Raw genomic sequence first — 13722 nt, 5'->3', positions numbered from 1 at the left:
TAAGCATGAAAGAACATGAGCTACTGATGAGGCTCCATGTCATATAACTGCTGCATTCTTTATATGGAAAAAAAGTGGAGAGAAAGAGTATAAAAGGAAAAAAAGTAGAGACAGAATGGCACATAGCTAAGCAGGGGAAACCCACGCATCACAAAGATCAACATCTCACCAGACACCTGTGAGAAACTGTCTTGTGAATTTCTAGTCATCTCTCATGGGATGGCCTTCCCATCTTTTCCAGAAGGGAAATCCATTGCACATATTCCTGTGCTGGGGCCAGAGCTGAAGAGTTCCTGCCCATCACAGTCCCACATTCTCCTGAGTTCCGACAAAGTGAGAAACCAGGCCTGAGGTGTTGACAAGATACAGTGTTGCTGGAAGCTATAAAAAGTCAAAAGGGAAATACCAGGAAGAAATCACCAGGGAAGGCAGCAATGCCTGGCTGAGGCTCTGGACAGGCGAAGTTGGCCTGGGAATGCAGACAAGCCCTATGGCAATTGCTGAATGGGGCTCCGCAACCTCTGCAGCGCATTTTTATCCACAGCCTTGAATCTGCATTACCCAGCAATGCCAGCACAGACCCACTGCCCTCAACTGGTATAGCTTCAACATGGAAGATAATATTAAGGGTCAACATGTAGGACTGCAATCGCAAGTTAAATATGCTTGCAATAAATATTGGCTGCCCAGATCCAAATCTATGCTGGCAATCTAGTGATCTCCATATATGTCACATATTTACACATATGTGCATATGCTTTTTTTTTTTTTTTTTTTTTTTTTTTTTTTTAATGCCAAATCCAGCATAAAGAGAGCAAGTCTCATTGTATTTTATTTCTGGAACTAAGGAAGATTACTGACGTCATTCCTCATGTGAAAGAAACAAGCTCAGCCAAATTATACATATCCCTCCTTTCCTTGGAGGCCAAATATAATAGGGATGCAAAAAACGCCTCATCGAATATGTCTGAAAATAACAAATGTCTTACAACCTGTTGTTCAACTTGTTCATTCCGTGGCATCATAACGGAGCAAATAATAGCATACCAGGGGAGATAAAAACACCTCTGAGCACCACTTAACACAGTGATTGGATGTTATTCTTATGAAATATGCTGGTCAAGCAGAGAAAAGTGGCAGGGTGGAAGCTTCTTGGAAACCCACGGGCAGCCAAAGCAACAGGTCCAGGCTCAGCTGGCCTTGCTCCTGTTGTAGAATAGGACAGACACGTTGCACACTGCGTAGGTAATTACAGCCACTTAACCCTTGTTTGCATTCCACACAGTGCAGCCAAGCTATAAATACCTTCTTTTCTAGAGCAGTTTCTGAGGTTAACCTCCCACCAGATAAGCAGTCAACTCTCCAGTTGAAAGATTAATATTTAAAAGAGCTAAATTCACGGCCAAACTCTCTGAAGAAGCACTGAAGCAGAAAACCCTGGGTGTCCAGTTTTGTTGCAGAGGGCAAGCAGAACATCCTGCACCCCATACATCTAAACAGCACCTAAAAATGAGAAAAAAGGGCTTCAGACTTAGAGCAAAGCAGGATTAGGCACAGGAAAACACAGGATGAGTATCAGAAAAGGCCTATGCCTTCAGCTCATAAAGAGAAACTAAGTTTTCCCATTAGCTGGGGACACCTCTGTAACTCTTTCTAACTCAGGCCTGGACTAATGTAGCTGGCAGTGGCTGGGATAGAGAGCGGGCAAACTGATGGGAACTTTCCATCCCGACTTTCTTGTGCTGATGTAAGTCAGTGCAAGACCACTGAAGCTGGCAGAAGCTGTGTCTATTTATATCACCTGACGATCTGGACAATGAATCATGCACTACTGTGGTTGGAAAATACTGGCTCACCAGGAAAATCCCACTTTCGGTGACACAAAATCTGTATGACAAGGGAGAGTTCCCTGCCAGCTCCATAGCAAACCTACTTAAAATTAGGTGGGGCAATGTCCCTGCAACAATGAGAACTCACACCAGTTCCTCAATGTCTGTTCAGCTCAATTGACACTGTCAAAACATTTCTTACTAGGTCTTTCCTACTGACCTTTCTTTTCTTCTGAGATACCCTATGCCTCTCCTTCCTCCATGCTCTTATCTCCTTGCACATGTTCTGCCTCTCAAGAGAGTAACCATAACAAACTGTGATTTATGTCCAACTTGGAAAATGTGATGACGTCTAGAGTTCCATTTGAATTCCTTCTTGTTTGCAAAGTTTATACGCTGCCCTCGAAGCTGCCAAAGCATTCGGAGCAGGAAGTCAGCAGAAAAAGAAAGATAAGGACTGCCGCAGCTACAACAAATCCTCTACCATGTGTTTTGTTTTCTGGCCTTTTCATGCTTTAAAGCTAACAAAGAAAGGAGCTTCCTCAGCTTCTATTTCCCTCCCTTCTCTCTCCCTTCCCCCCTAAAAAAACAACACCTTAAAGCAGAATTGATTGTGTTTTCCTAATGAAAATTAATACAAGGGAGGGAGGCATCTCAAGAGCACAGACTGTTTATATTTGATATAAAACATGTTTTTTGAAGCAGTCATTAAACTCTTACATTGCCTGGGAGCCCTGAGCTCTACAGAGCAAGCCAATGTGTCCATGCAACTTCTCCAATATTAGTCTGCTCCTGCCATTTCCTCACACTCAGCTTTTCTTTCATAACCCCAGTTTTACTTTCTGGCTATGTCATGTTTTCAGTAAGGCTGAACATGCCAGGGTCCAGGAATTGCCTCCATCCTTGCGAGATATAGCAGGGACCAGACCAGAGTCCTCTGAGAGAAGAAAGGGGTCTTCCTTTTGGGTGGTCTAAGAGAGGGGAAACACAGTGAAATTTTTGTTAATATTTTGCATTGAAATAGCAAACATTTCAACTCTGTACTTACCAGTAACTTGACTTGAGTCTTTTTGCCAGTATGGGACAGCCAAGTGGCAGCTCGTTATTTTTTTAATGAGGTGAGAATCTTTTTGTGGGCACTATATGTGGACACTGGGCATTTCCCAGTGCAACCAAAGAAGAACTTGACCTAAAGCAAGTAGGATATTCATCGAACTCATGTGGAAGGACCTATGGGTCATGTAACCAGGCCTGATATCACACAGCCCCAAATTTCCCTCTTGCAGCATGCACCAAGGCCACTCACCCTGCCAGTCTGTAACCCCAGCAATGCCACAGCCTTTGCCCCCACAACAGGAGCAAACACTGCTGCAGCAAGTCTGAGGGCCCTTGATTGGCCACTTGATAGTTGCCTTGATAGAAGACATTGTTAGAGAAACTCAGGCAGATGTAAATGCCTTCATGAAGTTTTCCACAACCATTCCCATTCTGAAGGTTCCTAATTACAGGGTACTTTTTCTGTACAAGTAAAGTTTTCTTCCAAAGTACGGTTGTTTTGCAAGGAGATGAAACGCATCACAAACATGCTCACAATTTGTGAATATTCATTCATACACATATTTCTAGTAATGCTCATTGCAGCCCTCCTTAGAGCTCTTTGCAGGTCTGGTGAATCACACCCTATAAACAACAAACACTCAAGCAATAGTCATGCTGAACAGTGCATGACTAACACACAGGCAGAAGTTTATTCACAAAGTGTATGCAAATAGCAAACACATCTGTAAGCAGCAGCACTTAATTCAGGATAATTTGCAAACAAAAAAAGGGGTTAAGTCTGTCACGCTGATTGCTTACAGAAAGTAGATCACTCAGCCTTAGTCATTTGCATCTCTTTCTGGATTGCAAATCCTACTGGCACAGAATACATCAGGCCCTTTCATTTGTTTTCCACTCCTCGTTTTCCAGATGTTCAAGTCAGACTTGTTTTCTGCAGGGTTTTTTGTGTTTTTTTTTTTTTAATGACTTCTCAGCCAGATAACTAAGGTCACTGCTTCACAGCTGGACAACTATCCAGCTATGAAAACTAACAGATATGCCCAATTTATTATTTCCAGCTATCAAGCATATAAATACATGACAATTTTCCAAAGAAGAATTTGTCCTATTGGTTTTCTTTAGTAGCAAGGCAAGGAAAATACCGCAGAATCAAACAACAAAGCAAACCATTTGTTTCTCAGAGATGCAAGAGGAGCAGTGCTATTCAACAAGCACCCATTGAATGGACTCAGTGAACAAGCCTGTGCTCATACTTGAGAAAAGGAAACTATAAAACCAACAAATCTGTAATGGGTCAGAACTGAGCTACATTCCCCTCCCTTTCAGTGAAAAAGTATTTACATACACAATGGACACAAACATTTCAGAAACACTAGCTCTGATTTAACTTCCCCAAAAGACAAACTTCCATAAACCCCTCTCGTGTGAGACTGGAACAGTAACACCTGTAATCCATCAATAAGAGTTTAATTTAGTCTTCAAATTTTGCTATAGAACCTTTGACTGGTAAGCATCCTAGTGTTACTGCTGTTTTACTTCCTTTATGATGTTTTCTCAATGCTTAACTGAAGCGCTGACTGAAGTGTACACTACTTATGTGCATGATAACCACATTAAGCATTCATGCACTCTCCTATACCATGGCAGATAATTTTTTAGGAGCATACTTGCACTTCACTCTTTGATTTATACCTTTTACCCAGAAACATCATTAGATAAAGGATGCTTTTCAAGGCTGCTGTAAGTCTCATCATTTATTTTATAGGAACTTCTCCCTTTCCTTGTATTTAAGATGTTACTGTAGATTTTCCTTTCATCAGAAAAGAAGTGAACAGCTTTTAAAAGTAGTTCCTGTGGATATTGCACATCTGTCTTATTACAAGCTCCTCAGTGCACAATCAAAGCCCCACAGCTTTCCCATGCTGCATATGAATAGCCATAAACTTCCTTTGATGCTGACTAGGCTAACAATTCTATGGCAGGATGGGATAAAGAGCCATGCACAATTTCAAGGCCTGTTACTTCCAGGAGCCTTTTGTGAGCAGTGTTGCTGGTCAACATATCACTCACACCATCAGCACCCAAGGATTTGGAGTAGTCACACGGCCAACGTCTCAACAGTTTGGTAAATTTGTATCCCTCATCCCTAGTACTGGGTTTATCTCGCCACCACTGGAGCTGGTGGTCTTCACTGTCACTATAGATTAACCTGGGTTTTGGTGTGACTGTGGTTTCCATTCTTGCACTTCTGGTTTCAACGTACACCTCAGCACACAATAGCTAGTGACTGTAGGTTCTGCTCCCTCACCTCACTGAACCTTTCGTAGTTGCATCTTTAAAAATAAGCAGTGGTGATCAGGGAAAGTCTTTCTCCCCAGAGACTCACATTTAATTACCATTAAATAAAGCTGTTCTCATTCCTTTAAGCTACTGGAACACATACCTAACTGGTACCTATCAGTACACCACATACTGATCAATAACGTGGTAGTGGAGACATTAGGAGAGGGAGAGGCTAAGTTTGAACACAGATGTATTCTTTTGGAAAAGGTACTCCATCATCACAACATGAGGTAAATGTGACTTTATGTAGACTGTACGTAGCAGTAATAAAAAGACTTTGCATGAACTAAATGTTTTTATTTATGACTGGTTTGGGAAAATCAGCAGATTAGAAGTAACAGGAACAGACTGTTTATTTTCTGCCTCTCCAAAAATATGATTGTTGACATTCATGGTCCATTTACATAAGCACTGTAATGCTTACGGTTCCCCGTGCTGGACAGGTGTAGGCCTATAGCTGAAGAATGGGGACACAGCTGTGTCCTGACATTTGCTGTCCAGTGCTCCCACAACTGAGCATGGAGAAGATGCCGACTGCTTGGAAAACAGCAGACCACGTATGGTTTAGGTTCATGGTTGGACTAGATGACCTAAGTAGTCTTTTCCAACCTTAATGATTTTGCGATTTTATGATCACAGGCAACAGGATAGTATAGCTTCATACAAGCATTGCTTAAGCTCTGGTTCTGAGCATTTCAGGCCAGATCTTCAGAAGCCAGTGTTTGAAAGAAGAAAACCGCAGGTGCAGCTGAAGGCAGAGAGATGAGTGCAGTAAGGTACAAGACTAGCTCAACACAGGTGGATCACTTTTGTAAAATATGGCAGCCTGTTTTTTTGATATGAGCTTTGGAGTAAATCTTTCCTTTGGAGTTCCAAAAAGGCTTCAGGGTAGCATGTGAATGTACCTGGAAACAGCAGAGGTTGATGCATGAATTTTGAAATGGGTGAAGCTCTGGCTGAGGGCACAAGGACCAAAGCAGAGGTAAATGGAGAACAGTCAGAGTGACAGAGGTACTTCCTCAGGACTGTTTCCAAAACTGATCTTACTAAGTATTTTTTCTCATGGCGTTGGTTCAGAACGTCAGCATGTGCTAACAAAATTTGCTGATGACACAAAACTGGGAAGAGACATTATTCAGAGGATTAGAGTGTGTTCCACAAGGACTTTGTGAATCAAAGAAACAGAAAAAGGAGGAAACTCAGTAGCACAAAAACACGCTCATACACTTGGGAATGACTTCATTTTTACTATAAGCAAAGAACTCATCAGCTAGCAACAACTGAGCTTTTCCCCTGGTGCTAAGGCCAGTTATTAACAATAACATGGTGCAGCTGTAAAGAAGAACTTCAGCTTTAAAATGCTGTTAAAGTTTCTCTGCTTCCAGTACGTCACAAAGGGAAATAGTAATACTGCTGTACAAGTTTTGGTTAGCTCTCATTTGCAATAGCAGGTACAATGGTAGGTTCCCCATTCTCAAGTGACATGAATTCCCAGGGGACACAGAGTGCAGATGGAGAAAAGTTACCAGGATTATCACAAGAAAAACAAAGTCTGCATTACAAGAATATATATGCTAATAGCTTATGCTAGCAAAACAAAAACTCTGGAGAAAGGCACTTACAAAGGGACAGCTTCATCGTAAGATCAGATGGATGCACAGCAGCCACCAACATATTTAGACTTTAATTTAGAAGAAATGTCTAAATCACTGGTGTAACCTGGAAAAGACTCCCTTGGGACCATGTAGTCAAATAAGCCACCTCCTCTTAGTGCGGAGTCTGAGTTACGAAAGGGAGCATATGACAAGGTTACCTGGACTGGGTGACTCAAGAATTACTTTCTAATCACTTGTCCCATTTTACCATGTTTCCTAAGTCCTATCCATCACAATCGTAAGTGGTCTAATATAGAGGTGTATGGGTAGATTTGGAGCGTCAGCAGTTTTTCAAATTACAAAAGATTTTTGAAGGATTTACAAGCCCACTGTCTGTGCTTTGCTTTCAAAGGATTCTGGTTAGAGAATGTGGACTTAAATTTGTAAGTATAAAGCACTACACAGAATACAAAAACAAGATTTCAAAGATATGTGCAAACCATGCATTCTGAAGCAAAAGAATCTAACTACATTGAAGACTTTAGAAAACTCCTTAGAAAGAATGGAAACTATCTTGCCTGCACTTCCATGTCTTCTTTCACAGCAAATTTTGAGCAGCCTTGTCCTATTTCCTGTTTCCCTGTGAGAAGCTCATATACTCTTCATGTTTCCCGTCTGCCTGGTGCCTGCAGTTCTGCAGAGGTTCCACAGGTGCAAAGTGGTGACAGTAAACATATACCTTATTTAAGATATTTTTCCCCACCTGAACTCACAAAAGTTTAGGTTCCTGAGCTGGCAGGCTTGGGAAGGAAGATTCCTCCCTGTGCAGCATTCAGAGTTTGACGCCAAGGGAATTGCTCCACTCCGTGAGACACCACATCTTTCATTCATAGGGTTCTGTTTAAAGCAAATAACCACAAATTTCATGAATTATTTTTACCAAAGGGACTTTCTGCCCTAAAAACTCCTTATTTATAAATTATCTCCCATCCTTCTATTCGTGAATTTTCAAGTAACAGAGTCTTGTGACTAGTATCAGAAAGGACATCACTGATGCCTCCCTCACCACATTTTCCAACTTTCCTAGGAAGGCTGGAGTTGGAAGAGCACCTCCATCTGAACACAGTCTACCTTATGAGCTCCTCTTTACTATTGCATTTCCTGCACGTGGTTTAGCCTCCCAAAGCATTAGCATTACTGTGTGTCTTGCATCTGGAGCCTGGAAAGGTCGGTTGGTGGGTTTTGCATTGATCCTGGCCAAGGGCTGCTTCTACATGATAGGTTCATCCAGTTCATCCAAATGACTTTTATATCCACTAGGGTCCCATTCATAGACCTACCCTGTAAACATTCCACTCATTACTTCTGTACTGTAGCCATGCAAGCTATCTCACTTTCCAGTCATCCCTAGTCATAATTCTCATGTTTCTTTCACTCCCTCAAGACATGCTCTCCTTCACCCCAGGCTGTCCATATCCAGCTCTCACACGTCATCCCAGCAGCCTCTCCTACACCCCTACCACAGCCTCCGGGCCCAGTTTCTCACAAAGGCTCTTAAGGAGAGCAGTGTGCCAACACTTCGGCACTCCAATACCTGCAGCCTTTGAATGGATATGTCAGTAAGTTCTTGAAACACATTCTTATTCATGCTCTTCACTCTCTTGGAAGTTCTTTATCTCCACCAATCTTGTTGCTTGAGATCAGAGCTGAGAACAAGAAACAATTAACAAACTGCCGGGGAATACCTTGGGTGTTTTTTCACTTTGTGCCTTGCATCACATTCCAGCATGCTTGCACATGTTTGTGACACAGTTCCGAGCTCAAACCAACACTTTCCCAAAAGATTTAATTCAGCTATCTGTTTTTTGCTTTTATTTTGCTGTGACCCATCCACACTGCATGCAACCACTGCTTTGCTGGTCCTGATGATTTTACATGTAAAACTTTTCTACATCAGGCTTAAAGCCAGGGCTTGTGTGCGTAGAGAGAGAGAAGGATCCATCACTTTCCAGATTTTAAATCAGTTTTTTGTACACATGTAAATGCTCCACAAAACAGTGGCTATGTTCTCGTTGATTTTCTCCCTTTGAAACAAGTCTCTGTCTTTCTGACGCCAAAGTGAAAAGAAATTTGCCTTAGGTGAGTCTAGCTGTGGAAGCAAGAATGTGTGGTAGTGACAGTGCCAACAGGAGTACTGCTGGAGGTGCAAAGCTGTCTCATCCTTTGTGATCCTCTGCACACATGGATTCTGTGCCAGTGAGACAACACCTCCACCTTTTCTAAAATACAACAGTATTGGAAGGGAAATGGGCAGGCTTTTCTTGAATGGTTCCTCAGCTGGGTTGTGAAGGAGGCACATCTTACAAATACTTTCCCTTAATACCACACAGTGGCATCTAAAAACACTGTTTATTCTACACACAGGTTTCTTCAAAGAAAGGTGGTTTGTGAAAAGAGGAAATGGCTTTTCTTAGGTTTCCTAACATAGCTGGAAAACACACATGAGGTTTCAGGCATATTTTTCAGGTCCTTTTTATAGGTTCTTTCTCCTATAATTGCTCTAGGATGTGTAACAGAGGTACAGCACACACACACGGCAATAAAGATTGAATTCAACAGTATTAGTGTGAATGTGAGCTATCCAGCAGGGTTTCCCTTTTCATTCCCAGTGCACTCTTCTGTTGAAATTAGGAATGGCTTAATTACAGCCTGCTGGAATGGTGAGGGTCGTTAGACTGTGCCAAAGTGAGAGAGGGAGGGCAGGCAGCCACAGCTTGGCCTGCAGAGCAAAGGCTGATGGACGGAAAGGGATGCCTATTCCCCTCTGACTGCATCAATCTCCAACCAGACTTGCTAGGTTAAAATCATCAATGAATCATTTTCAGACATGTTTTACTACACAAACAAACGAGCCTAGAAAGTTTTTCAAAGGCAGTTTCTAACCCAGGAGGCAAAACAGAATTAGTATCTTAGCCTTCTCCTATCTGAAATATTCGGAAAACAAATAAACCCATTGAATGAAGCGGAGGAAAGAAAGCCCTCGAAAACACTCTGGGTAAACAATGGCACTTGCAGTGACTTTCCTCCAGCACATCAAGGGGAAAGAACAAAGGTCCGATGGATCAGCCCTTCAAACAATGGAGTTACTGTTCTTTATCTGCTGCAAATAACCACCCAGCAGACCTGAGCCCTCCCTTGAAGCAGTGCCACACCACAGCTGATCCGAGATCCGCAGCAGGCAGCAAGGCACAGGGCTGCACCAAACTTTGAGCAGGCAGCAGCAACCTGGAAAGTGTCTCAGGGATTTCTGAAGCTGCATTTGCATAGAGGTGGAAAGAAGCGGCTCTAACTTGTCTGCACCTTTGAAATCTCGTTAATTTCTCAGTTGATTCATTTGTTCAGTTACCTAGTTAACATGTAACATACTGCATGCTGAAACTTGGCCTCCAAGTGCATTGTAAGCCCAGAGAGAAGTATTGGTTTGATTAGCATCTCTGTAAATGAGTATTTTCCACTAAGAAGAAATATTTCTGCATGACTGCAGCAGGAACCAGTATGACGTCTGCCACGTGTTCCAGCAATGGATGCCTATAAATTACCACCCTGAAAATGCACCTTCTCATGTCAGGACTGCGCTCCTGGTCCCACTAGCTGCCTGCTGAGGAAAGCTGCTGAACCTTGAAGAATCACTGGAGGTAAATATGAGACATATGATGACCGCCAGCAACTGCTTTTGTCATGGGGCACGGTAGTAACCATCTGCATGCTTCTGGACACTGTGGTGTCCTAAGTCAGGCTTACCGGTTTGGAAACTGTGGCTGCAGCAAAGTAAGCATGGAAACTGAGCTCACTGCTTTGTTTTGTATCTATGGCTTTCAGTTTGATGCTTAAAGCCAGCAGAGAAGTAAATGCAAGTGAAATCAGAAAAGAGAGGGCTACCTCTTAAGTAAATTCCTTCCCTTTCCCTTGTGCTTTTATGATTTACTATTAAACTCCTTCGTCCACAATATATGAAGAATCTTTTAAAAGCTAAATCAGATTAATAGGAGAAAGCATGACAGCATTGTTCTCATCACAGCTGGCCTTTGTTTTCTGAGACACTGAGTCCCTTCTCTCTTCACAACAAAATCATAAAGAATTCAGGGGTCCTTACATACTTTCTTACATTATATGTAATGCTAAGTGAAATTACCTTACGTTTCCTTTGGTTAATGAGGAAAATCTAGGGCAGTTCACCTTACCTTAAGACAGAAAGCAAAAACAGACCAGCTGACTCATACCCCAAACACACCCATATCTCCCATGGACGGTAAAGGGAGCGCTGAGTGAGGTGTTGGTTCAGACAGCCATGGCGCAGGCAGATAAAGGTGCATGAGTCAAATCTCACCCCATGTCGGATCTCTCAGCATGGCTCAATGTCACCGAGATGGGAGTGAGAAGGAGACCAATCCCTTCTCATAGATCATAAAAATCGGGCAAAGAGCCTTCATTTCTCAAAGAGAGCGTTTCTGCCACCTCCAGGAGTTATGTGGGGAGGCAATTTTTCCTACCTGCCTCTTTTTGCATATAACTCAGGTCACCAACACCCTTCATTGCTGGGGAAGACTCATTTGGCCGCAAGGTTGCCCAAGGTGTTTTCCAATGCCTGCCTGGTGGCACCAGGTGCTGGGGCCCTGGAGCTTCCATCTCACCACTGGGATTTGAGATGCATGTGCTCATGACTGCTAGCACACAGCCTCACCTCTACAAACCAGTCACAGTACCCTCACCTGAATCCACAGGCCTGGTCTTCTCAGCTGTTGCCATCACTGGGCATAGCTATTGTACCTCATTGTTATCACAACCACTGTTGTGCTTAACAGTGACCTTTGTACCTAGATAAGCCAGCACAAATGCTGGATGGACACCCTCTGTGGCTCAGAGGAGGGCAGGCAATGGCCTCCCACCACAACCATCCTAATGGTTGTAGAGGTTGTAGACCTTGTGTCTTGCTGCCGTGCTACGCCATGGAGAGGCCTCCAAGGGGCAGCAGGACCAGACATGTCTCAGGTGGCACCTGGTGGCATGGGAACCTCCAGCTGAGCTTGGAGTCTCCCAGTTGCTGCCAGTGATAGATTCCAGCTGTCACAGGAACGTGGTAACCCCAGGGTGGTTCCATGCTCACCTGTTGTATGTCCCAGCTCTGCCCAGAGACCTGACAGGTGCATGGAGTGAGCATATAGCATACACACTGACAGCAGTAATTAACACACACAGCAGGGAAATCATGAGTTCAGAGAGGCATGTGCTCACTCAAAAAGTGTGACGTTCTTTGGATAGATAGGTGGGATTACAGCTAGGAGAAAACCAGAAAAAGTATGTATCACCCAGTAAGTAAACACACCACAAAGGGAATTTAGCACTTAAAAGTGAAAAATAACTGCTGCATAGTTCAAAAATATAAAAATAGTTTGACTGTTCCCTGCCCCTTTCCCTTCAGTCATCCCTTCTGTGCAGACCTTCAGTTTGTTTCTCTGGGTTGCCATGGGGAACCATTCTGCCAAGCCCTACATCACAGGAGAGGTGTCTGGGTCACGGACTTATGGGGACTAACGGCTCTCTATAACCATTAATCATGCTTTGAACACCCAACTCTTAACGTGCACCCATACAATGAAGCATCAACGCATTGCTCCTCCTTATAAATTATTTTTGGAGAAGGGCATGCCCACTACTTGGCAAAACCACACAGGCCAAGTTCTTCTTTCTGTTCCCTGTAGAACATGCCAGCACTGAGATTTGGGGGCTTAGAAACCTTCCCTGTCCACAGCCTGGCTGCCTGGGGGCTCGGGGTCTGCCAAGCAGTGACATGGTTGTACTATCAGTGCTCATTGCTCTGCAGGAAAACAAACGCCTCTGGCGTATTCCTGAGAGCAGTGCTGACAAGTACTGGCAGGCAGGAGCTTTCAGTGCTCGCTTTTATCACCGTCTGTCTATTCTTATGCTGCTTGCAGGGAACACCAGCCTGCTTCGTGCCCTCATTCATCCACCAGGCATTCAGTGCCCGGGATCCCTATGCTGGCTAGGGTGTAGATGTGGCAGCCTGCAGAGCTACTCACCTTCCTGAGTTGGTGCCGTGCTTCGTGGAGTGCCTGCAGTCCATCATCTCCTAATAAATGCATTTTGGCACCCCCTTTATTTGTGAGTTTAAACATTCCTGTCTGTAATAAACCTGCCTTGCTGGACCCACAGCTGACTGAAGGCTGTATTTCCCCGTTCTGCCTCTTTCAAGCACACTACTCACCTCCTCAATGCCTCACATTCGTATAACACCTCCTATGTCTGCAGCACTGTGCAGACATTCATTGCGCTCTCCCAACACCCCAGCAAGGTTGGCAAGCAAATATTATTCCCTTTTCCCACATGGGAGAACACAGACATAGAACAAGGGGGTTTGCCCAAGCACACAAAGCCCTGCAGACACCATAGGAGCACTGCAGAAGCACTCAGCTGCAGCCTTGCACATGTGTGAAGCCTATCTCTGCATTGGCAGAGGTGTTTGCTCTTTGTGAGCATGGCCTCCAGGACAGGGCATATTGAGTATGTAGCATGAGTAAGAAACATTTCCTGCCAGAGACTTGACTTGGGGCTGCTTTTTCACATCCATGAAGCATGGCATGGAAACACTTGGCTCCTGGGAGCCAGCCCACCTGCAGCGCTGGAGTGTGGGGCTGAAAAGGGCATGCATGAAAAACATGCAAGTGCTTTGCAGAGCTTTTTGATGGCTGTGCTGCCACACAGACAGCAAGTGGAGCATGGCAGCGGGAGAGGGTTGCAATCTACCAGCTCCCAGTGCTGTGCTCCTTCAGCTCAGAGCACCAGATGAATCTGGTCCAAAATGTAAGACAACAGTGGTC

The sequence above is a fragment of the Tetrao urogallus genome, assembly GCF_951394365.1.
Source record: "Tetrao urogallus genome assembly, chromosome: 1".
NCBI lineage: Eukaryota > Metazoa > Chordata > Aves > Galliformes > Phasianidae > Tetrao > Tetrao urogallus.
This window is presented reverse-complemented; position numbering follows the sequence as displayed.